General features: G+C 42.2%; 1 protein-coding gene across 3 annotated transcripts in view; it reads right to left on the bottom strand.

Moving 5' to 3' along the window:
* The window catches only part of LRRC4C (leucine rich repeat containing 4C), a 174,944-nt gene that overhangs the window by 121,114 nt on the left and 29,993 nt on the right, over positions 1-23,837 (bottom strand). For 2 of the 3 annotated variants that reach the window (XM_036326154.1, XM_036326156.1), the window contains exons 1-2: positions 21,869-22,476; positions 21,452-21,771 (exon numbers count right to left, since the gene is read on the bottom strand). The exons of the other annotated variant lie outside the window; for it this stretch is intronic. The gene's annotated coding sequence lies outside the window, so the exon portion shown is untranslated. Of the gene's footprint in view, positions 1-21,451; positions 21,772-21,868; positions 22,477-23,837 lie in introns of those variants that run through there. 3 annotated transcript variants of the gene reach the window in all.

Here is a 23,837-nt window from a genome sequence, read left to right as displayed (position 1 = left end):
AATGTGGATGAGAGGAAATGAAGATCTCACAGGCAAGGACCTTCGTGGCTGACACATATGGGTGTCATGGTGGAATTAATGGACTCATTCATAACTGCATCCCAGATTCAGGGAATCATATGAGAGCATTTTATGTTATTGCAGCCTATGATTTAACAAACTAGGAATGAACCAAGGCCACTTGCTTTATCTCCAAACTCATTAAATCATTAATTTAATTCCAGGCAGACTAGCATGAAGTCTATTCTAAGAGATTGTATCTAAAGTTCATTGCTATAAAATATCATTAAAAACCTTAGCATGAGCCCTATCCAGGTAGCTTATTCAGTTAGAATGTAATCCCAGTATGCCAAGGTTGCAGGTTCAGTTCCCATCAGAATCAACCAATGAATGCACAAATAAGTTAAATAACAAAGTGATGTCTCTCTCTCTCTCTCTCTCTCTCTCTCTCTCTCTCTCTCTCTCTCTCCCTCCCTCCCTCCCTAAAATCAATCAACCAGTCAATCATTTTTTTAATTAAAACAAACAAACAAAAAAGCACCTTAGCCTAACACATCAATCCATATCTGCATATTACAACGGGCCTCTTCCAAACTGAATATAAACTAACACAAATATACTCAGAAGTTTCAGAAAGTTGACAGGTCTCATCAAACAGAATATACAGAAAAGAAAAATGGAAAATATAATGAGAAAATATTTCTCCCAACCCTAAACTCCTACTTGGGGTATGACATACATTCTTCACTTCCATCAACTCTAAATGTGGAGTCCAATCAGTCATGAAATTTCCATGAGAAAAAAAACAAAAAACTATTTGATAGCTATTTTATAGTTAACATTTTTCTCCAGTGGCCTAAAACAAAAAAAGCAAACAGCAATATATATATATATATATATATATATATATATATATATATATATATATATCTCCACAAAGTACAGCATCCTATGAATCCAATTCTGTAACTCATGGAACAAGATAAAATGACTATCTGGAAACACAATGGACTCAAGCTTTCCTTGATACATCCATGTCTGATTTAAAAAATCAAAGTCCAGGATACATATGTAAGAAGATTGCTATGAGTGCAACTTTTTAGGTGATTCATGTAACTCCATCCCAAGAATCACATATCTTTTATCCAAGATCCATGGAATGATTCTGTGAGCTCCCTGCGATAATTGAAAAATTGCATGTGTAGAGTGGAGACAGTAAAAGTCCCATAGCTTTTACTATATTTGTAAGGTATTTAAGACCCAAAAAGAGAAAACAATTGCTCCCAAGCCTGTTTAATATTAGTGCATCCAATAATAATAATAATAATAATAATAATAACAACATAGTTGTGAGTGAGTAATCATAATTTCAATGAAACATCCTCCTTTGATTCGAAGTCTCAACCAAAAATAATCTTGGAGGAAAGCAAGTCTTATAAAGGCATTAATTAAATTATTCAAATTCCATGAACAGAGTGTAAACCTATGATTCATTCTCTTTTTCTATCACTGAAAAGACACCAAATGTATTATAGTATCAAAGGGGGAAAATTCCTGAATGATAATTTATCTTTTAAAAAGGGTGTGTGTGCTCAAATTCAAACCCTTAGACTTAGAATTGATTATCTGTGTTTACTAGCTTTTCTACTCTTAGACACAGATCATAGTTTGTGGAATGCTCACATTTCCCCTGAGTCTATGATTATACAATTATCAGCCAAAGTACTCAACATTACTTTGTAAAACTCTATTTTACTGTTATCAATTATTATAGCCCAACTATAGAAAGACGTCAGGAGCTGAAATTTAGCAGCAAATTCTCAAATGGAAAGCAATGTGAACATTTCTGTAACACATACTCTTTTTTTTTCTTTTAATATTTTAGTTGGGCTAGCATCTTTGCTATGGTTAAAACAATGGTACCTGGCTTTCAAAGGAATGTGATTTTCAAATATTTTCTTGTACAAATTATTGAAGGAGCAATGATTATACCTAACTTAATTCCAACTATGAGTACATCCATCTTATAATAAAAAAAATACCTTTCTTATACAAATTAAAATAAGCCGTCATTGCTCTCTAAGCTCCCATTCTAATTGTTTTAATAACAGTATAGTACTGCTACATTTTAATATCTTGTACAAAAAAAAACTCCAGAAGTAGAATCCAGACTTCTAAATTATGATTTACCAAGATGTGCGTGTATGTATACTTATATATACATGTATGCATATGTGTAAATATATGTATATACACATACAATCAATTTCAAATATTATTAAATGAGAGCTTTTCTGAATTTGAATGCAAAGTACATATGCTTATGTTTATACTATAGGATGTTAAAGGTAATTAACAATTATCAATATAATTTGCTCCACCTAAGACAAGCCAATGTAACTTTAGGTTTCTTCTCTCTGTCTCTGTCTCTCCTAGAATAAATTTACAAGTAGAAGATGATTACACTCTAAAGATTAGACTTTGCTGATTATTTTGAGAATATTTTTTCTTAAGTAACTAAAAATTGATGACTAACTTGGTTGAAACTAGTTCCTTGAGTTTTATTGATTCAAACTCATTTTTCAAACCATGCATATATGTTTTAAAACCCATGCCAGTGTCTTAAAACACAAATGCATGCAATGAATTTAATAGCACTATTAGACACAATCATTTCAAATATTGTGATATTGAATTTTGCAAAAGAAAATTTTACTCCAACTCTCATTGCATTATTACTACAGGAATTAAATCTTGCTTTAAACAATTTCCAAGGTTTAAGTTTTCATTTGGTTTCTTTCAACATTGATTATCTACTATGTATCAAAGAGGTACACAGAGATTTATAAGGCAGGTACCCTACACAGACAAAGCTCAGATGATGTGGAGAAGATAGAGAATAAACATATAATTACTAAATGATTGGTGCCATGGTAGATGTGTGTGTGAAGTGCCGGGGATGGGGATGGTGGTGGTGGTGGTGGTGGTAGAGAACAATAGAGGTCACTCCTAATGCTGCAAATGAAGATAAGGTCAATTTATGCCGATAATCAGTGCCTACATTTTAATACAGGGAACAAAGAAAATGAGCTGTCTTAAAGCAATGACACTTAGTTCAGGACTTTTAACAGGGGTACACAGAAGAGAACATATAGAAAATCAGAGACCATATATTTAGTGCATTTGTCTTTTAATTCAATTACATTAGACCAGACCCTGAACTATTTGAATGAGCTCCAAGAAAAGCCCCATTTACGATGGATGCCACTCTTACAAATCGCATTCCACTCTATTTCATCATAGAACATATTTTATCAGCTAGATGCTATTTGTAGGTATTTGAAAGAAGCCATGAACTCTTACATAAATGGAAAAAATGTCAAAAAAATGTAAAGACAATTTTGTGACAAATGGCCACCATACCCATCATTCACTTGTGATTACTGTGTGATAAAGAAGAATGAAAAAATATATGATTGTTGGAAACAGAAACAAAAATAGATTTGAAGTCAATGTGTTATTTTTTAAAATTAGTTGGTGATTCTGATCTGTTCAGAATCCTACATATGTTCTTTCTGATGGAAATGAAGTGAAAATTTCAACCACTTGTGCAGACCTACTTTCCTCAGGTGGGCAGCAGCTGACATAACTAGTTATCCCTGAAATCTCAGTAGGCAACAAAAGGGAATTCTCCAGATATATTACAAGTAGAATTAAAGTTCTGGCCAGTAAGCTGGGGAAGGAGAAAAAGAACAAAGAAACGATTCTTTCCATAGTCACAAAGAATGGAATTCTTGTGTGATGCAGCTTCGGGGGTCCTTTGGCTGATCCCCAGATGCATGGATAGATACTTCTGAGAAACAGCCAGAGAGCTATCTAGTGTGGAAAGTCACAGCGGGTTCCAGGGGGAGGGAACATTCCCAGCAAGCCTCTGGCCACATCTAGAGCTTCTCTTTTAATGAGTTAATATAAACTTCAAACCAAGTGCTGAATCAATGAATTCACCTACTTAATTTTGTAGTTAATTAGTGGAAGCAAGTCTGAAATGAAGTGCTTATCCTGCGAAATAGCCACACACACAGACACACACACACACACACACACACACACACACACACACACACACACACAGTGGCAACTCTAATGTGAAGAAGGACTTGGTTAGATAGAGACAGGAAAAAAATAAATTTGACAAGCATGATGAAAAAGGAGACAGAGGAAAGCGAGAAGATGGAAGAAAAGGAAATAAGTCATCCAGAATATTTGAGAGGGAGAACAAGAAAAATGAATTTCTATTATCGCTGACACATATAGTCTTGTTACCTGTGAATAGTTCCACAAAATGCCTTAGATTTTGGAAAGAGAGAGAGGAAAAAGGGTCTCAGCAGAGCTTCCAAACCAAACTTTTCATGTCACAGCTACAGAAGGCTGAGAGAGGGGAGGGGACTTGCTTGAGTTCTGCAGCCAGCAACCAGCCTGGTAAGGTTAGCTCTGACCATGGCACTCAGCAGGGAAAGGGCCATCACCAGGCTGCTGCTGGGGAAGCCGTGGTGATATGGGCTCCATTTCCTGTTGTCTCACAACCACCAGCTCAAGGTCTCTTTGGGGCTCTAACGTTTACACCTTATGGCAGCGTTCTTGACTATCGCACTATTGAAGCTAATGACAGACATGGCGGTCATTGTCATAGACTTATATGTGCATATACTACTATACTGCAGGGACAGGGAAAGCAGGCACTTGTATATTTATATATGTATAAATATATGTGTGTGGGGGGGGGAAAGTAGGTTTACAGTTATTCATATGGAAACTAATACAATAATTAATAAATAATACAAGAATAAATTCTGCGTTTTACATACTGACAACTGTAAACCTCCTGTGCTCCCTCCCTCCTGGATGGATATATATATATTCTTTTCCTGCCAAGTGATTACATTAAGAGAACATATTTTAAAATACCATATAGCATCCTAACCATTCGCCTTTATAAAAAGCACATGTTTAACCCTAATAAAATACTAAGAAAAAAATAAAGCTCAATTTTTAAAGCTCAACTTTTTAAATCATAAAATTTAATTTTGTGAGAAACATTTTGCTTTGTTTCCTCTATTTATGATGGCAAACTTCATCAGGACACCTGCCCATTCTGTGGGTTAGCTGTAGGAACCAATGCTACGTACTAGAATAATATGCAAACAGGGGCAGGAGATTTAAAACATTAGGAATAACCACTCCATTACACTCCTTCTAACTTTCACAGACTAGGGGGTTGGAAAAAAAACTCTTGCACACATGAGCATGTATCGCTTGAGAAATCCCGGGACATCCATCACCATGTAGCACTATAGGAGGCAGGAGCAGGTAGACCTCTGAGGCAGCCAAGCCTTTACCCACAGGAGCACATTGCTTTGACTAGGAAGGGTCACATCCCTGCTAAGGAACAGCCACAGGGAACCTGGAGCGCTGAACCACTCCTCTTCAAATAGCAGATCTCTAAAGGGACCCCAGAGGAGACTCAGAAAAAGAAAGTTCTTTTTTATTTCAAAGATGGCACACTGCTAGGTGGATACCCCAACGGAGAAGGTCTCCTTGCCACTAGTAGACTCTCTGAGGCCATCTATTTAAAAAAAATAATAAAAATCTAATTAAAAACAAACACTGCTTGAAAGAAAAAAAAAATGAGATCAGCAGTTGGAAGCTTGTAAAGCAAAACATCACAATTTCAATGATGAAGCAGAGACAAAGCATCCTCTATGTGTGAGGCAGGGAGGAGAGCACACAGACCTGTGAGTCAAGGGGCTGCCCTCAGGGAGCCTTCCCCATAAGTAGAGAATCAAACACTAGGCATACGTAACAATTACCCATGCAAAGTAGGAGACAGGAAGTGGAAAACAGTATGGCACAGCCAACAAATACCAACTAGAATTGAGAGAAGAGGAAGAGCTGAGAGGTAGAGGCTTGGAGCAGAGTCCAGCATTCACCCTCCCAGTGAGGGTTGGCTGGCACAGAGGCAGTGCCTCCAAAAGATAAACAACTGATGATGGGGATGAATGGAAGGAGAAGGCAAATCAGGGCGTGAATATAGTGATCTGGACCTGATAAGTGCAAAAAGCCTGAATTAGGGTGGAACGAGCATGTTCTAGAGATGAGATGAAGCAAGAAGCTACTCTGTCTTGCCAGCCCCAAGGGACAGGAAGTAGTAGTTCAGATATTATAAAATAGTGAGTAGCACCAAGATTCTTCAGTTTTTGTTTTAAAATATATTTTTATTAATTTCAGAGAGGAAGGGAGACGGGAAGAGAGAGATAGAAGTATCAATGATGCGAGAGAATCATCGATGGCTGCTTCCTGTACTCCCTGCACTGGGGATCGAGCTTGCAATCTGGGCATGTGTCCTGTCCCAGAATCGAACTGTTACCTCCTGGTTCATTGGTTGATGCTCAACCACTGAGCCACACTGGCTGGGCCAATTTGTTTTATAAGAGCCTGAGATTGGGGGATAAGAAGTCACTCTACATTCTTTGAAAAGACGATACTGGATCAAATGGATAGTGGGCAATAAGAAGAATTCTCAGCTGTTAAGCCATGCCCTGAGTCCATAGTCTATTGCCCCCATAGGCAGTTCTTTCTCCTTGTATCTTGGATAGTAGAGAAAGGTGAATGGTGCATATCTCAGGAAGGACTGCCAGAGTCAGGTGGGATTCAGGACACTGAGGTAAGCTAGTGGGGCCCCTATCTGTGTACATGTGCACATATGTGAGCAAGGGTTGGCTTTCACAGATCCCACAATTGTAGCATGTTGTGCCTGCTTTTCCCATCCCTGCAATGTCTGTCTCATAAGTAAAAGGGTGATATGCTGAAGGAATAAGGAAATTGATTTGAGGCATTACTGCCTATCTGGCCCATTGCCCAGATGAGCTGAGAACAGCAATTTCATTTAGTAGCTTCTTAGGAAAGGCAGCATAAACAATGTCCAAGAGCTGAAGCCCTTCTTCCTCTCCCACATACCATCCTGGTAGGGAAGAGCAGAGAGTCTGAGGAGCTGTGGGCAAAAAGGCCCAATGCCTCTTTTCTATACATGGAGGAGGCTACTTCTGAGACAAGAAATGTGTGGTACAGCTTTGGGCAGTTGTGCATGTGACTACCGGTATCATCGCATCTTGAGGAAGAAGGCCTGCTCACGACTAATATCTGTAGATGTTTTGAAAGTTCAGTTGCCAGGAAACCAGTGGGATGTGAAATGTTTTTTCACTCTCCCTAACCTATGACAAACAACAAGGCCTCCCCAAGCACTCTGATGGTTCACTTGGGGTGATCTCCAATGGTTACATTTAAAATAAATGGTGCAGACAAGCCTCACTTTCAAATATCTGGAGTTATGGCTGGGAGCTACATTAGGCCCAACGAGAGGCTGGAAACTACTGTGTGAGAGGGTCAAAGCTTAGGAGCCTGGGAAAAGAGGAGAATAACTTAAAAACAAGTGAGGTTAGAGGAAAGAATGACAGATCTTTGGTATGTTTTATTTATTTACTCTTAAAAAACAAATATAACATGCTTTTTTGTGTGTGTGGGGTTTTTTTTGTTTTGTTTTGTTTTTTTATTTAAGTAGTCTCATGTGAGAGACAGCATAGAACAGGATAAAAACCATAGGGTGGCCCAGCTGGTGTGGCCCAGTGGTTGAGCATCAACCTATGAAACAGGAGGTCATGGTTGGATTCCCGGTCAAGGGCACATGCCCAGGTTGTGGGCTCAATCCCCAGGAGGGGGCATGCAGGAGGCAGCTGATTAACAATTCTCTATCATCATTGATGTTTCTATCTCCTCTCCCTCTCCCTTCCTCTCTGAAATCAATAAAAATATATTAAAAAGAAAAGAAAACAGGGTGTACCAGTTCAAAGTTGAGTTCCATCATTTGTTAGCTCAGTGACATGGGCAAGTCATCAAACCTATCTAAGCTTCCCCTTCCCCATGTTTTTTAAAAAAGTGATTATTGCCTTGTGGATTCAACGTCATTACAAACATAAAACATTTAGAACAGTGTCTACATATAGTAATCACTCAATAAATATTACCAATTATTGATATTTTCCATATTCTTATTGTAGCCTTTGTAAGGGCACAATGCGATAAGATATGTAAGATAACCCACTACAGTTCCTACCATATACCAGGTGGTCAAAAAGGGCAGTCTTCTTCATTGCTTTACCTTTTCACAACTTACTCTACCAGCAGTTTGCTCTACAAGAGATTTTATGAAAAGCACCTGAACTTGGTTTAAGTTTCAATTCAGAGCACGTCACTACATAAGTAAGAACAAAGCGTCTATACTTTGTATAATATGGTACACACCATGTAAAGACTGCAAAATAGATCATTCCAAGATCTTGAACTTGGCGAGCAGTCATGTCCTTTGAATAGGCCATGTCCTTTAGTAAATATTTGTATCCAAAGCCCAGATAAGCATTCTCTCCACTTTGCTTATGAAGAAGCAAACAGCATCATGCCATATTCCCTGGACCACTCTCCCTAGGGAGGCAGAATGGAGAGTTCAAGGATGGACTATGTCACTACTGAGTTCTTTGCTGTGACAAATTAGATGAAATCAAACTTGGATAGAAGCACAGCCATAGCTGTACAGATGGCCAGCCACGTGGGTGTTCCAGACAGCTTAGAGAACTTCTACCAGTGGACTTTTATTGAGTGAAGAGGATTGTTTTGTTTTTGCTTTTGTGTTCTTACTTCCAGAAAAGCCTGTAAATTCTCTTTCAAAAACAAGAACCCGTTCCTAGGAGATGAGAGGAGCAATGCAAAAATAGCATGAATGTGGCTCAAGTTGTTCCTTTGAAAAATTGATAGCTACAGCCAGATGATCTGCTGGAAGAACAAGACTCCTTGGATGGTTATTAAAACTTCAATACCTAAATGCAATGGAGCATTACAGAGAAGCAAAAACAAATTAACCCTTCCAGCAGCTTACAGAGTGAAACATAACTTATCCTTTCCACTTTCCACCATTATTAAACTTACGGCATTTATTAGTGATTATCTCTCCAGCACCAAATTCCTCTTGTCTCTCAATAGCCCCTGAATTCTGATGCCTTTGAACATCAACTCCATTCCCTTGAAGCCAGTGTCTGGTCTGTGAGTGGGCATATGGCCTAAGCTAGTCCAGTCAGCTTAGATCTCAGGATGCTCTCTGGGAATAGTGGGACAAAAGTGAGAACCTTTCTTGAGTGGGTGGGTGAGGGGGTGCAAAACAATAGTCTGAGGATGGAAATGGCCCATAGAGCAGAAGTCCCTTTGACATTGTTCACATCTGGATCAAATCACACTTGAATTTCATAACCATGGGACTTTTCAATTGTATTTGTCAGTAATTTTTTTTTTCTGAATCTAGTTAGATTTAGTTCCCTTGTTTCCAACTGGTATCGCAACTGATACCATGACTGAGAGATGAGTCCCACAGGAAAACTCTGCTATGGATGGTTGAAAATCATGAATCTGGCACAAATGCCACAGGAGTTTATTCCAATGACCCTCTCTATTCTTCTTTCTAAATGGTAGCGTTACACCAAAAATGTCAGGACCTTTACCATTTCAAACTCAGAAACGCATTGTCTAACGCTCTTTTCCCCTTTCCATTAAAAACACTGCCCTACATTATTTCTAACTTCATTCTGCCAGAGGCACATGCTACTGATTAATTCATAATACTGTTGTATGAAAATGCCTTATATTTTTTACAAATAATAGCCTGAGTGTTCTCCACGTGCAAGCACTCTGCTAATAAGCATTACCTGCATTGTTTCAGTTATAACTCCCCACAACCCTGTAACATACTTATCTCCATGTTGCAGGTAAGACAGTTGTGGTTCATATGAGTAAGAAAAGTTGCCCAGAGCCACAAATGAAGAAGTGACAGGGCTCAGCTTGGTCTGGCATCTGTGTTTTCATAGCATCAACCTTGTGGAACCACTGGGTGCGCTAAATAAAGAGTCATCATGCAAAGCGCCTGACCCACAGTACTCAGCATAAGGCAACTATTATTAGTCCTGATGGTGCTACATTGTGGGAGGTAGATTTTGATGCTAACATCACTAGAATATGAGTCTGAGAAAAAACACACAGAGAGTTCCTCTGTATCTAATAACACAAAGGTCTCTGAGGACGTCTTTGGCTCTGAACTCCTGCTCCCCTCCTTCAGGTAAGTATCTGGGCGTATTTGCAGGGAAGCCTAGAGAGACAGCCTTGACGCCAACTCTGGCAAGAAGAGAAGGAATTTCTGGGTGTCCTCACCCTTTGGTTGCCTCAAACCAACCAGTGATGCTCAAAATCCCTCCTCTCTCCTCTGTACAAACACCTAGGAGACGTGTTGTGCCTCGTTCCGGGCTGGACTGAAAGGCCCAGGGGCGCCTCACAATGAACAGTAGACAGAGAGCGATGGGACTGAAGCTTTAACACAGACAGAGCCTCTGTCCCTTCTTGGCTGCAGCCAACAGCGGCAGGGTTGGACCTGAAGTGATGGCCCTGTGCCGGCAAAGCACTTTGGCACATGCCTGGATGTGAACGGCTCTAATGAGACCCATTTCACAATTCACTGGCCACGTGCATCAAGCCGGCAAAGGCTTCTTCCTACCAGCCCGCAGTATATCCCATGGCCCAGGTCTGCGATAGGGTCCCCCACCGCCCACTCAACCAGATCTCTCCCTGTCCCCTCACTTCTCTTTCTCTGGTGGTCAAATCAGCTCAATGAGAGGGGCAGCTCTCTTAAAGGGACAGGAGGCATTTCCAACCACAGATCTCTCTCAGGGTCTACAGGAAACTTGCAGAGACCTGCAATGCATGCTAATCCTTCCCCTGGTTAAGAGAGTGGCCTCCTTCATAGTAAAACCATTGTTCTTTCTAATTGTCAGAGACTGCTGCTCTGCACTTGCCTGGAGCGATCCAATTAACATATCACCACAACACCAACCATTATAATATGTTCTGTGTCCTACCAACAAGGGAAAGCCCCAACTCTGCTCACATCCACAGCTTCCCTCTAATGAGGTCTTTAATACATAAACAAACAGGGGAATAAGAAATCCAGATAGAGGCTATATGTCTGACTCACTCTCTGCCTAAAGGCGACCTAGTGAAGTTGGACTATTTTTGTTGTTAATGGTAATAAGTTGAGAAAGTGAGAGAGAAAAAAAGAACAGAAGGAGGAAAAGGATGGGGAGATGAGAATTAAGGACTGAGGGAGATAGGAGGGTGGGAGGGAGGGTGAGAAAGAGAGGGAAAGGCTGCTGGCTGCTTTGGGGAATTGGAAAAACATGTAACTTCTGCTGGAAACTATTGCCATGGCAACATTCTAACAATATAGAGAAGGCATTCATGGTTCCATTCTTGCCTGCCTGAATACCACTGAGTGAATGTTAACTCTTTTAGGGTGACTTCTGACTTTCTGCCTTTTCAGTTAGAAGACATCGGAGTCCCCTGGATCACGCCCCATAAAGCATTTAAATTAGTTCACCCACACTCATGCTCTGGTCCCTGCCAAGGTGACTCTCACTGCAGATCCTCTAAACTGTGAGTATTCTTCCTTCCCAGATTAGAAGAGCCAAGCTCACAGAAATCAGTCCTCTTCTCTTCTCTTCTCTTCTCTTCTCTTCTCTTCTCTTCTCTTCTCTTCTCTTCTCTTCTCTTCTCTTCTCTTCTCTCTTCTCTTCTCCTCTTCTCTCTCTTCCCTCCTCTCCATCCCTTCACCTCCCCTCTTCTCCTCTCTCTCTCTCTCTCTCTCTCTCTCTCTCTCTCTCTCTCTCTCTCTCCTAAAATTAGATCTGGCTTAGATTCAACTGTACGTCATTCAAGAGAGACACGTCTTTACACTTTCAAATGCCATGCACCTTTCTCAAAAACCCCATATTTTATTTATTGAACTTTCCAACATCATTATGAAGTCCTTGGTTCAATGAAAACATGTATATTGTCCTGAGAATGAGTCTATTTTTAGTAGAGTGTTTCTTAGGCTCAAAAATAAATAAATAAAAAGATAAGCTCTACAAACAATAGGCTATCTATTAAAGCACCACAAATCAATCAACTTGTTCAAGGCAAGGCCACCTTTACAATAACCATTGATTTTAATAATTATAGGACAGCCTTAGTCATCATAAGAAAAAGGAACTTACTCTTTTTGAATCTATGAAACCTAGCCCTCCCATCACAGGTAGCTATCTGAGCAACAAATAAAAGAAATATAATCGCATGGCTAAATTCTCCTACATCCCGTACAGTGACCTGGTTAAAATCGATGGAAGGAGACAAATGGAGCCCTGCCAAGAAAACAGCATCATCTCAGCAGTTCGCAGTTTGTCAAGAACCAGAGACCACACTGGGCACCGGCTCTTGGAAGTAAAACTTCCCTGCACACCTTCTGGTGCTGCACCGCAAGGGATGGAGTAGACAGGGAATGTTGCCTTGGATGTTCCAAGACCAACATGTTGAGAAGATTTAAAGGGATAGCTCCATTTACAAAGCACTGTGAAGCAACACTGTTAATGTTCTCTGCTTTACTAATACTAATATTAGGTTAATCACAGCAATCGCTAAACTGGAAAGAAATCATCTAGAAGTAGAAGAAAAACTTTATTAAAACGAACTGGAACAAAAACAGATGTCCAATGCAACCGAGTCAAGGCATCTACTAGTCCAGTCAAAGACTGAAGAATAAAATTAAACCATATTAATGGTGCCTTCCCATTTAGCACTTCCTTCCATCTAATCCAGTGTCTTCTGCTATTACTTAGGAGAGGATGGAGGAAGCATAAAGCATGAAGGTGGAATACCTCCTGAAAATGCATAGCTGGCCTCATAAAACCAGGTGTGTACATACTGTGAAAAGTGACTGCAGCTCACTTTTACTAGATGCAGACACTTTTACTAAGGAGATCATTTTTATTCTCCCATGGTATGACTCCATATTTGGGCATTACTCAAATTTAAAATCCACAGTCTTTTACCAATAGTCTGTGAACAGGAAGATCCATTTTATATGACTGTGCAGCTTGTGAAATGCACAACTTCAAGGAGCACCTTTATTTCTGTGAACAATATTCTTTGAACAATGCCATTGAGGAGTGTGCATTGTAAAGCCATTAGCGCATCCAATTAGCACTAAAGTGTATTTACAGAACTATTATCTATATTTCAAAAAGCCAACGGAACACCGTGCATGTTCTCACACAATTGCATACAGTAATTAAAACATCTTTTCTTTCGGCTCCATTTATATCAACTCATATTAACAATGTTCATCCAGTGCATTTCAAGAATGATGATTGGCAGGTATGTGTTTTCAATTAGACAACATGGAGGAGCAAATTGCAATGTATTTATTAGGCAAAGTAGTTTTGAAACATAGGTCCCTAGAGGAAAAATTATAAAAGGTGATATCATTGGTAAAAATATTGGAAAAAGAATGGCCTACACCATAAATGCAATTGAAGGAACTTCCTCACCCTAAAGATATGCATCCATCCCACTCATGTACTGGCTCTACCAAAAAATATTGAAAAATTCTAGTAAGGTATGTTAAATGAAGGAGATGACAAAATGAGGATCATATCTATATATATAAAAGCCTAATATGTTAATTGACCCTCCAACTATTCAACCAGCCACTATGAGCACCCACAGCCCTGGAAGGTTAGCTTGCTGCTGAGGTCTGGATGATCAGGACTGGGCGAGATGGCCAGACATGCCCTGGAGCCCTTCGCAGTCCCTCCCCGGCCCCAATCGTGCACCAGTGGGGTCCCTTGGCCTGGCCTGCACCCTCTCGCAATCCAGGACTCCTCAGGGGATGTCAGAGAGCCAGTTTGGGCCCGATCCCTGCAGGCCAGGCCAGGCTGAGGGACCCCACCAGTGCACGAATCTGTGCACCGGGCCTCTAGTCTTCAAATAAGTCACAACCTAGTGGGTTTTGGAAAAATAAATAGATATGTTATAACAGTGATAAGAGCTATCACACGTGGATAAATAAAACGCTGGTGTACAGGCGATGGGGAGACTCAGTGGACCAGGGGGATCTGGGAGACTTTCCTAGAAGAGGTAACTTGCTCTGAACATTGACATTTAAAAAGTATGTCATAATAAATACAGAAATTCTCAAAAATTTGGTGCCAAATGTAGCCTGGGATATCTCCAGAGGTATAAAACATTCAGAATGGCAGGCAGACAAGAAATGACATGAATAGGTTGGCCAGACCATATTATCAAGTGAAGAATCTGGATTTTATTCTATAAGCATATTTATAAAATACAGAGAAGGGGTTTTTTTTTTAGCATAATTTCTTAGGATAATCCTTTTGAGGGAAGAATGAATAATGGACTACACTGAAGAAAAGTTGATGTCAACTGAAAGACAAGAAAGTAAAAAAGAAGTCTAGAACAGTAATGATAGAATCTGAACTGAGAGATAGAAAAGCTGTGCTTAAGACAGTGCATGGATTTGATGAGTGGTTGGATCTGAGGGAGCTTAAAGAGACAACAGCATCATTGAATCTAAAACTATACAGCCTCCCCTCTGTTCCACCTGTTAAGTTTGCAAGGCCTACAGAGACCAGGGAAGGAAGTGGGTCTTGATGGCGATGGAGATTTAGGAGTCTTCAGCATACACAGGGGACTGAGGCCAAGGATCTGAGTGTCATCTCACAAAACAAGCCCAGCTGACATCTCTCAAGGATGCAGAGACACTGGGACTAGGACAGATTCCAAGGGGAAGCCCTGGACATTTAAGGAGAGAGCAGCAGTAGAATGAAGCCAAATGAATCGGGAAGCAAAAGCAACCAGCCCCTGGAGCCCTGGAGGAGTTTCAGGAAGCCAGAAGCAGCGATGCTCCCAAGTGCCACAGGAAGATCAAACATGACGAGGACTGAGATCAAACCTGTTGGGTTTGTAGGATATTGGAACTAAACTTCACACTTATTATTAGCATTGACCATATTTCTCAGACAATTCTGAGTTTCCAGATGACCTCAAAGCATTTTGCAAAACTTTTCTGTCTATTACTTATATTGACTGAGGAAAATTTTTCCCATCTTTTTGAGAAGTTGTCCCTTCCTCACTTAGGGGCACATTTGAATATTACTGAAGACTGGCAGAGGTCTATGTGACAACCTTCATTTCAGGAACCAGGGAAAAGGGAGGCCTTCTCCATCTCAATTAAAAAATGCACACTGACTACCAAGTTAGATGACAGAGAGCTATCATGCTTATGTGTTAGACTTACGTCCACAAGTCTGATTCTGATCTAATCTCTAATGTCAGAAGAAATGTAGTTTCTACTTCCAGGTCCACCACCCAGTTGCCGCAAAACCTTAGGCAAGTTATTTAGCCACTTTGATTTTCAGTTCTCTAAGTGAGAATTAAGGAGAAAACAATGTTATATATTTTCAATATACTACCTGTGTATATTAAACGCTCAATAAATCATAGTAACTCTCGCTGTTGTGAAATTATACCCATAACCTCCATAAGAGTTGAAAGCTTCCATAAGCACAGGAAGCTGCCATCAGCTTATGAAAAAGTTGAAATACAAGTTTATGAATCATATATATGTTTTTCATCTTTTTTAGCCTTCATTATAAATCCGATTTTGACATTGGAAAACATTATAAAAATATTATTACCAACTTCAATAGCAGAATCAGCAAAAGATTTTCATTTATATACTCAGTCACTGTGACACATAAAACACTCACAGACTTTCAGTTAAATGTTCCCATTTCAGCGGAAAGTAGTCAAAAGTTTCAATGAAAGGTGAGCTAGCATTTATTGTGTACTGATCATGTGTCAAACACTTATACATGTTAATACTCCCCCAAGGTCAAGAACAGTGATCTCCAGTTTTATAGTGAAGGAAACTAAAGAATAGCAAGGTTCATTGGCCCACTTAGGATCCCTCAGCTCATAGGTTTAAACAAAGTTGGAATCCGTTGTTGGTCTATTCCAAATCTCATTGTATTTCCTCTACAAACCCTCTAGAGATTTCTTTCACCTTTTACTCTATATTTCAGCCATTATAATACCAATTCTGCCTTTCTCTCAGAATACTGTGCTGTTCCCCTCCACAGTTAAAAAAACTAGTATCAGGATGACCAAAAATGTTATGTTTTTTTAATTCCTAGGAATCATGAATTCCTAGGTAGTCAATTGCAAATTCAGATCCTAAAATCTGAGTGTTTAAAGAAATCTTAGATTTTACTTTTATTTAACAGAAAATGTAAGACCAACCTAAGAGAGGTGAGATGATTTATATAAAGTATTACAGTCTATTACTGACAGCATCAAGGATAAAAAAAAATATATGAACATTGCACCACCATTCGGGCCTCAGCTTTCCCAACATAAGGAAACCACTGCACGGTGCACACACACACACACACACACACACACACACACACACACACACAGTGTCAATATACTCATTGATATTTCTCAATAAACTCCTATAAGTTGCATGGGTATATACCTGCAGTTGAGACTTTTGGAAGAAATGTCTCTTAAAGTGAGCTCAATTAGTCAAGGAATAGTCATCAGAGGCACAGTATTTCTCAAACATTTCTCTGAGGAGCTGAGGACAGACCAGAGCAGAAATAAAATCCTTGCCCTCGGAGAGTGTTACAAGCACACTATCTTCGCCATGAGACCTGCCCAATCAAGTTTCAACTGGCGAATTGACCCTTCTCCAGAGAAGTCATTTTGAAGGAAGGTGCAACAGGTCCTTGATTCCTCTTGGAGAATCTTCCAAACACCCTGACAAGCCATCACCTTTTTTTATGTCTGTATTAGAAAATACTTGACAACCTAATGACGCTTTACTTGGACACGGAGTATGTTTTCCACAATTCACAAAGTATATTCCCATGTTTCCTGAGGGAAGGGCATTCACCAAAGCACTCCCAAATGTGCTTTAAAAGTACAGGGCCTTACAAAAAGGGTGGCACCTGTTTGCATTACGACAACCGTGATCCCCTCTATGTATTTCTCCTTTGTAACTCGTCTATGCCAACGTGGTTTTAGATTAACAGCTTCTGTCAAACAAGATCAGACTTGTATTTTTTTTTTTACAAACTGTGCATTCCCTGGACTAAAATCAGAGATGCCCAATTTATTGAACGCCTTCTGTGCCTGGCATATATAATCTGACAAATTCCACGTGGCTCTTTACAACCTCTCTCTTACAGATAAGCATGCAGCCTCAGAGAGGCTAAATGGTGCATATACCACACGTGATCCAGTGGAAAGATGGGCATTCGAACTCACTTAACATGCCATGGTCCAAGTAGACGGAATTTCTCAGCCACATTTTTGAAGCACACTAAAAGGTAAAATTTATCAAATGGTAAGGATGTCCATAGATGGTGTCTTCTTAAGATCAGTGAAGATGGTTAACTTTAGGATACTTTTCCAAAATGAACACAGATTTCAAATGGACTTTGGAATTGAAAAGAAGCAGTATAAGATTCCAATGGGCAACTCTTTCGCCTGACTACATGGTTCTAACCTACAGAGAGGCCATCATCATGAATAAAGCAACTAAAATGGTAGGACCCTTTTTCCCTCAAGAGGGAACAGGTCTCTGGGGGCGTATTGAGGGAATGGACAAAGCACAGAGCTGCTTTTGTAGAGGATGAAATGATGAGCAGAGACCAGGACGGGCTGCCTCAGAAAACCATTATGGAGTTGGTGTTGGAAGATTTGCACATGCAAACAGTAAGACACTGTGTCTACATGAAGTCTTGATTCCAAAAACCAGCAGGCCTTTATCAGATCACAATGTTTAACTAAGAAGATGTTTAACTAACCCAGAACTCATTACAACGAGGAAGGCTGACAGTGAATCCAAATTGTGAGTTTGGAGGCCTTAATATTAGGAATGGAATTTTATGCCATCTAATTAAAATGATAGTACTGCCTAGAAATCTGCATTTATTCTGTGCAGTCCAGGTCCCGATGATGTAATATTCAGCTAAAATTATCCATTGGATGTGCAAAATCTGTCATATGCAACTTTGAGACCAAAATAATTGCAACACAGTAAGAGCCTTTATTTTCCCCTGAAAATCTCATTTAAGTATTATCTCTGCTGAGATTTATGTTTTCTACGCTTTAAGGAGAAAATCTTGATTTCCAGTTCCCAGCTTGAAGCAGCTTTTCAATCTGAAATGATTCTTGCAGCCAGTCTGTCCTGTTAAGAACTCAAAGGGAGAATCTGGCAACCACTGCAAGGCCAGTCGCACATTCCCTCCTCCTCAAGTGTAGCCACTAGACCTGGTAACGTGTCTGGCCAGCCTGTATTCATGCCCAGAAAGTTCATCCAAATTAATCCCAGAACAGCCATAGCAAACAGCCCTCTTCAGAGTGCCTATTATGCTCAGGATTTTGCATAACATTACTCTGAATTCACCAAACCATTCAAATTGAGCTGAATTCTAATTTGTTGATATTACCAACCCCATCCCACAGATGAGAAAACAGAGGGCCAGAAAAATGAAAGGTGTGGCCCAATGCACACAGCTATTAATTAGAGGAGGGAGCTCATGTAAAACGGGAACTTCAAAACTTGCAAAACCCAGCAGTTTCTGGGCCCCTGGACCTCAGCAGAACCCCAGTACACAGCCACCGGCTCAGACACGTTATTTCAAGTTGAGCTCTGAAATAAGCTCAGGAGGTAAGTTTCCAGGTCTCCCGTGGCCATCACTCTTCCATCAGCGCAGGAACAAGTTGCCTAAAACTCCGAGCCAAGTCTGACTGCCAAACCAAAGGAGCTAAATCCCAAACCGGCCAACGTGTCCCTCACTGTAGCGCAGGGGAAATGAGTGATTCATTCACCAGATGAAAAATGCTGTCCTCGGGTGCTCCGTCCTCTCCAGATATGAGGAACCCACAGAAGTGGAGGTGGGTGGGAGGAAACATGGCAGCCTGCAATTTTTTAAAGACATTCACCACCACCCCTTTCTCTCTCTCCCCCTCCCCCAACCCCTTCCTCCTCTCATTCAGAAAAGCTTGCACATGTATGTGAATGTGGGGCGGGGTGGGGGGGGGTGACAATGTAAAGGAGAGTAATGCACTTAGAGGTCTCATTGGTGTAGCAGTGAAGAAATTGTATGTCAAGAAGAAGAAGAAGAAGAAGAAGAAGAAGAAGAAGAAGAAGAAGAAGAAGAAGAAGAAGAAGAAGAAGAAGAAGGAGAAGAGGAGGGAGGAGGAGGAGGAGGAGGAGGAGGAGGAGGAGGAGGAGGAGGAGGAGGAGGAGGAGGAGGAGGAGGAGGAGAAGAAAGGAAAGGAAAGGAAAAAACCTCTCCTGATTGGCAGAGGCCAGGCCAGGCTTCTCCTGTGAAGCCCAGAGCTGAACTACGCAGTAAAAAACGTCAAAGCACACTTTTTTTTTTCTTTTTCTCTTTTCTCAGTTGTGCTAAGTTGCAATTGAGCAGGAACTTGAGTCAGTCTATGAGCAGAGTGGTAAATTAACTGAGGTCATGTAAAAACAGAGCAAACAAGCAAATAAAACAGACAAATAGAAAAACAAACAAAAAACTGCATATCTTACATAAATAAGATATGCAAAAGCCTACAGAGATCTTGGGGGGGGGGGTGACACAGAAAAACCCTAGATGATTATTTTCATGGGTTGGTGAATGTATTGCCTGATCTGTGTCCCTAGAGAAAACATGTGTCCAGGAAAATAAATTAGAGAAGTGCCCAGCTGTAGGCTAGTTTAGTTAAGGAGTAATGAAAAGGATAAGAAGAGATGATGTGAGTGGAAGAACAGGCTTTTAGCCGGGTGTTTCTGGTTTCTATTATCACCTCTCGAGTATAAATCTAACTCCATGGTTCCTGAACGACTCCCCAGGGACCACCACTCACTGGACTAAATATGCCCGACACCAAGCAGGGACCCCGGAGAACACTGCCTTTTATCTCCTTCAGCATATGCCTGAGTTGTGGATGTGGATCCTCTCATTTTTAAAAATAATATTAAAGCGAGGGTTATCTGAGTTCAGCCATTAAAAAAAACACAAAAAACAAACTCAAAACGGATATACATGTTGGGGGTGGGCTAGCCTTGAGGTCCAGCCTGGCAGGAGTTCAGTTTGAGCTCTCAAGACAGATACTTTCCTTGACCCTTTTAGACAAAAATGGCAGCTGTGGGGACAGAAGTAGCAGCACCGTGTATGGCTGATTCCTACCAGTTTGGATTCCAAAATGAATTTGTGTGCTGTTCTGAGGCCTGTGGGAGTCACCTGTCCCATATGGTTTGGCCATTAACCGAAGAGTTATAGCTTCTCTATGCCTCGGTTTCCTTTTTTTATTGGCATGAGATCTCTGAGGAGTCTTCCGGCTCTAAAGTTATATGAGTCTATGATCCTGATAGAAGGCCCCAGAGAGGAATCAGGAAGGGTGAAGGGGAAGAGTTCTGCTAGAGATGAAAGAAAGGAAGGGGATGGAAAGAGGGGAGATCCTACAGGCCCCCAGGCTCTCCAGGCATGTCCCACCTCTTCTTATTTTGCTTTCTTGGCCTCTTTCCCCCCAAACAAACCTGTCACATGAGCAGCACTGCTATGCAACACACAGACTTTTTCTTTAGCTCTTTTACCTAAGTTACCACACCGGATACTCATTTCCTGCTTTTTTTCTCAAGAGCCCTGTCCCAGTGATATTGGGAAGGTTTCTGGCAAAACCCAAGCCAACTGCCCAAGCCATCTACAATATAGGTACAGCCTCTCTGTTATCCAGAGAAGTGGTGAGTTCGAAGGAGGTGGGGTTGAAGAGAAGTGGGTCCATCCCTCATCCTTAGCCCTGGCAAGAATCCAGGTACTCTGGGCCACATTTGAGCAAAAGAGGCTGGGGAAAGTGTAGCCACCTCTCTCCACCACTTCCTCTCCATTCTCACACTTCCTCCCTCCATCCACCAGGAGCCAAAAGCCATCCTTCATCTGCTGGGTTTATGATCATATTTTTTGGCGTTAATACATTCGGTTGATCTGCAGTGTCAGGTTGGATAATGACATTTAAATGAGGCCCCTTCGATTTCCAATGGCTAGACATGTGTGCATCCAACTCCGGGGCTACCATGCAACTTAAATGCATCCAGGAGTGTCAATCACACAGCACGGGCACCCCACACTGCGGTGGCTTTCTTGGGGAGACGTTTTCCCCCCTGATGAACATTTGCAAAGGCATTTGCCCGGGATGCAGACAACCTGCATCGGTGCAGCAAACCGGCTTATGCTTGAGCACAGGGTGCTGGAGCAAATGCGTGGGCCACCCTCTCTTTTATTCCTGGCTCCCTAGTAATGTCTTTAAGGACCACACTCGGAAGGCGAGGGGAGAATGAGACTAAGAACGCTAAATTAAAGGGTCTTTTTCTGCGTTAATAAATAAGAAAGTAAGGATCACTCACTGTATTTCAGACTGAATCACAGCAACATCCAGCTGGAAATCCAGGTGGCTAAGAACAAGCGAAAATGCACAATCTTGACACCAAAAAGAAAAAAGAAGAAAAAAAAAAAAAAGAAAAAAAAAGGAGGTTGATGACAAATCCAATGGCAATTATCCATCAATTTTAGTCAACACAGGCACACATCCAACTGTGCTCTGCGGGGTGCCTCTCCCCCAATCAATGCCTCATTCTGCCGCGGTCAACTTTTTCTTCTCCACAATTTCTTTGCGGATGGATTATTAATTTCCTCGAAAACACCACCATATCAGGTCTTTACTTTCCTAAAAAAAAAAAAAAAAAAAAAAAGCCCCAAACTTTTCATTCCAAAAATATATATCCTTGGCTTACTTTCTCCTGTGTAGAAAATAACGAACATACTTTTTTTTGTGTGGCTCCTCGGTTCTCCATTTCCAGTCATCCTTTTTGGGGAGGGGAGGGGGGAGCAGCGGTTTATTATTTATTTATGTCGGAGCACACCGACTCCCGCGGCTCTGACATTGGTCTATTTCATGTTTCAATGCTCCCAGTGGGCCCAGAGACACATGCGTGTGAAGATCCAGGTCTCAGGGGAGAAGGCTTCGCTCTTCCTGCTCTCCCGCACCGTCCACCGCGTTCTGTTCCCAGAGGGAGCTGCGTCCCGCATCCTTCATGTTGGCAAGGCACCCAACTGCCGCCGCCGCCGGGAAAAAAGTCTCCTTTTACATCGCCGATTCCTCTGTCCAGCTCCCCCCACCCCCACCCCCTTCAGAGAATGTGGGGATCAACTCCCCCCACTCATCACCCTCTTGGCCGGCCCCTTCTCCCAAGATCTGATTAGATTTCTCATCACAATCCAGTGCGCAATTGGATTTTTTTTTTTTTTTAATTTCAGCCACCGGGCCAGCCACCTTTCCCACTCCCTCCAAATGCCCTGTTAGATCCCGTCTCCTTCCCTCCACCGCCTCTGCAATTTCATAATCTCACGTTAAATGGAGGGCGGGGGGCGGGGGCGGAGGTAGGGGAGGAAAATTTCAGGGCTCCGTCAGCTGTCAAGAAGAAATCCATCCTCCACCCCCCCTACTTTCTTTCTCTCTTTCTGAAAGGCTCCGGGTGGCTCTGGCTGCCTCGGTCCCCGCCCCCACCCCGGCACCCGTCCGGTTCCTGCAGGTGTCGCAGAACTCGGGGAGCAGGGCCGGGATCATGGGGGAGACGCGTGACGCGCTCCCTCGCCGGTGGCCCCCGCTAACCCCGGGGTCCCCTTCTTCTCCATCGGCGGGCGGCGGATCTGGGGGGCGCCTCGGGAAAGGAGTTCAAACTGTGCTTTAATTTCACACGGGGAGGGCGAAGCGGGGGAAGGACGCGGGTTAGGCAGTCGGAAGAATCCTATGGAAAGGAAAGCGCGACGGAAAAGGAATCCCTCGTCGCTGGCTCCTCGCAGCCTCCTGGAATGAAACCGCAGCTTTCATCTCCTTCCCAGCTGCGTCGGGTGCATTCGGGAGCCACAAGTTGGTTCCTCGGGGCGCAGACCGTCCCCACGCCGGCTAGTCCTCCGCCAGGAGACACGATCCGAGGGGCGCAGCCACCCCGCGCCCCGCCTCCGGGCTCCCAGCACGGCCAAAACCCCGGTCCCCGTCCATCCACTTCGACTGGAACTCTCTTCCTTCCCCTCCTGCTCCTCTCTCTCCTCTTTTCCCCCAAATAAATAAATGCGGTGCCGCCAGCAGCTCGAGTCTAGGCTTTCCCTCGGCCAATGCCACGTCCACACGTTCAGGGTCCCAGCTCCCCCAAATCGCCTCTCGGACTGCACCCCCTTTCCTTCCCCTTTCCCTTCCCCTCTCTCTTCTGTGATCAGTAAAATACAATTACCCAATTACCTCCCATCATCTTAGCACTGATTGGTCAATTGCATTAACACTTCAAGTCGGGGAAGAGGGCATTGGCGCCTCTGAGGTGGGGCACTGCTGCCACCTAGAGGGCAGAGCCAGAACTGCTGCGTTTCGAAGCAACCCCCATGCTCCCAGGTTAGTAATTGGCAGGGAAACTCAGGGGCTGTGTGGGAGAAGTTGTCTTTTTTTTCCCCCCTAAAAGCCTGCCTATTTTCATCCTGCAAACCAGGAGCTGGAGCTACTATGGGGGAGACAATGAAACCAAATTGCCACCGGAATTCAAAACTCTCACCAAGCACACCACACAAAGCTGCTGCTCTCTGGCTGCAGGGCAGGGGCCTCTGCCCTCCCTGGCCCAGCAGGTGGGTCACAGGTAAGGGTAACCCAGTACCCACTGTCATTACCTGGGATAGGCTGGTCAGGAGGACTCTAGGGCAGTGATGGCGAACCTTTTGAGCTCGGCGTGTCAGCATATTGAAAAA

This window comes from Myotis myotis, unplaced genomic scaffold (genome assembly GCF_014108235.1).
Source record: "Myotis myotis isolate mMyoMyo1 unplaced genomic scaffold, mMyoMyo1.p scaffold_m19_p_10, whole genome shotgun sequence".
NCBI classification, from domain to species: Eukaryota; Metazoa; Chordata; class Mammalia; order Chiroptera; family Vespertilionidae; genus Myotis; species Myotis myotis.
This window is presented reverse-complemented; position numbering and strand designations above follow the sequence as displayed.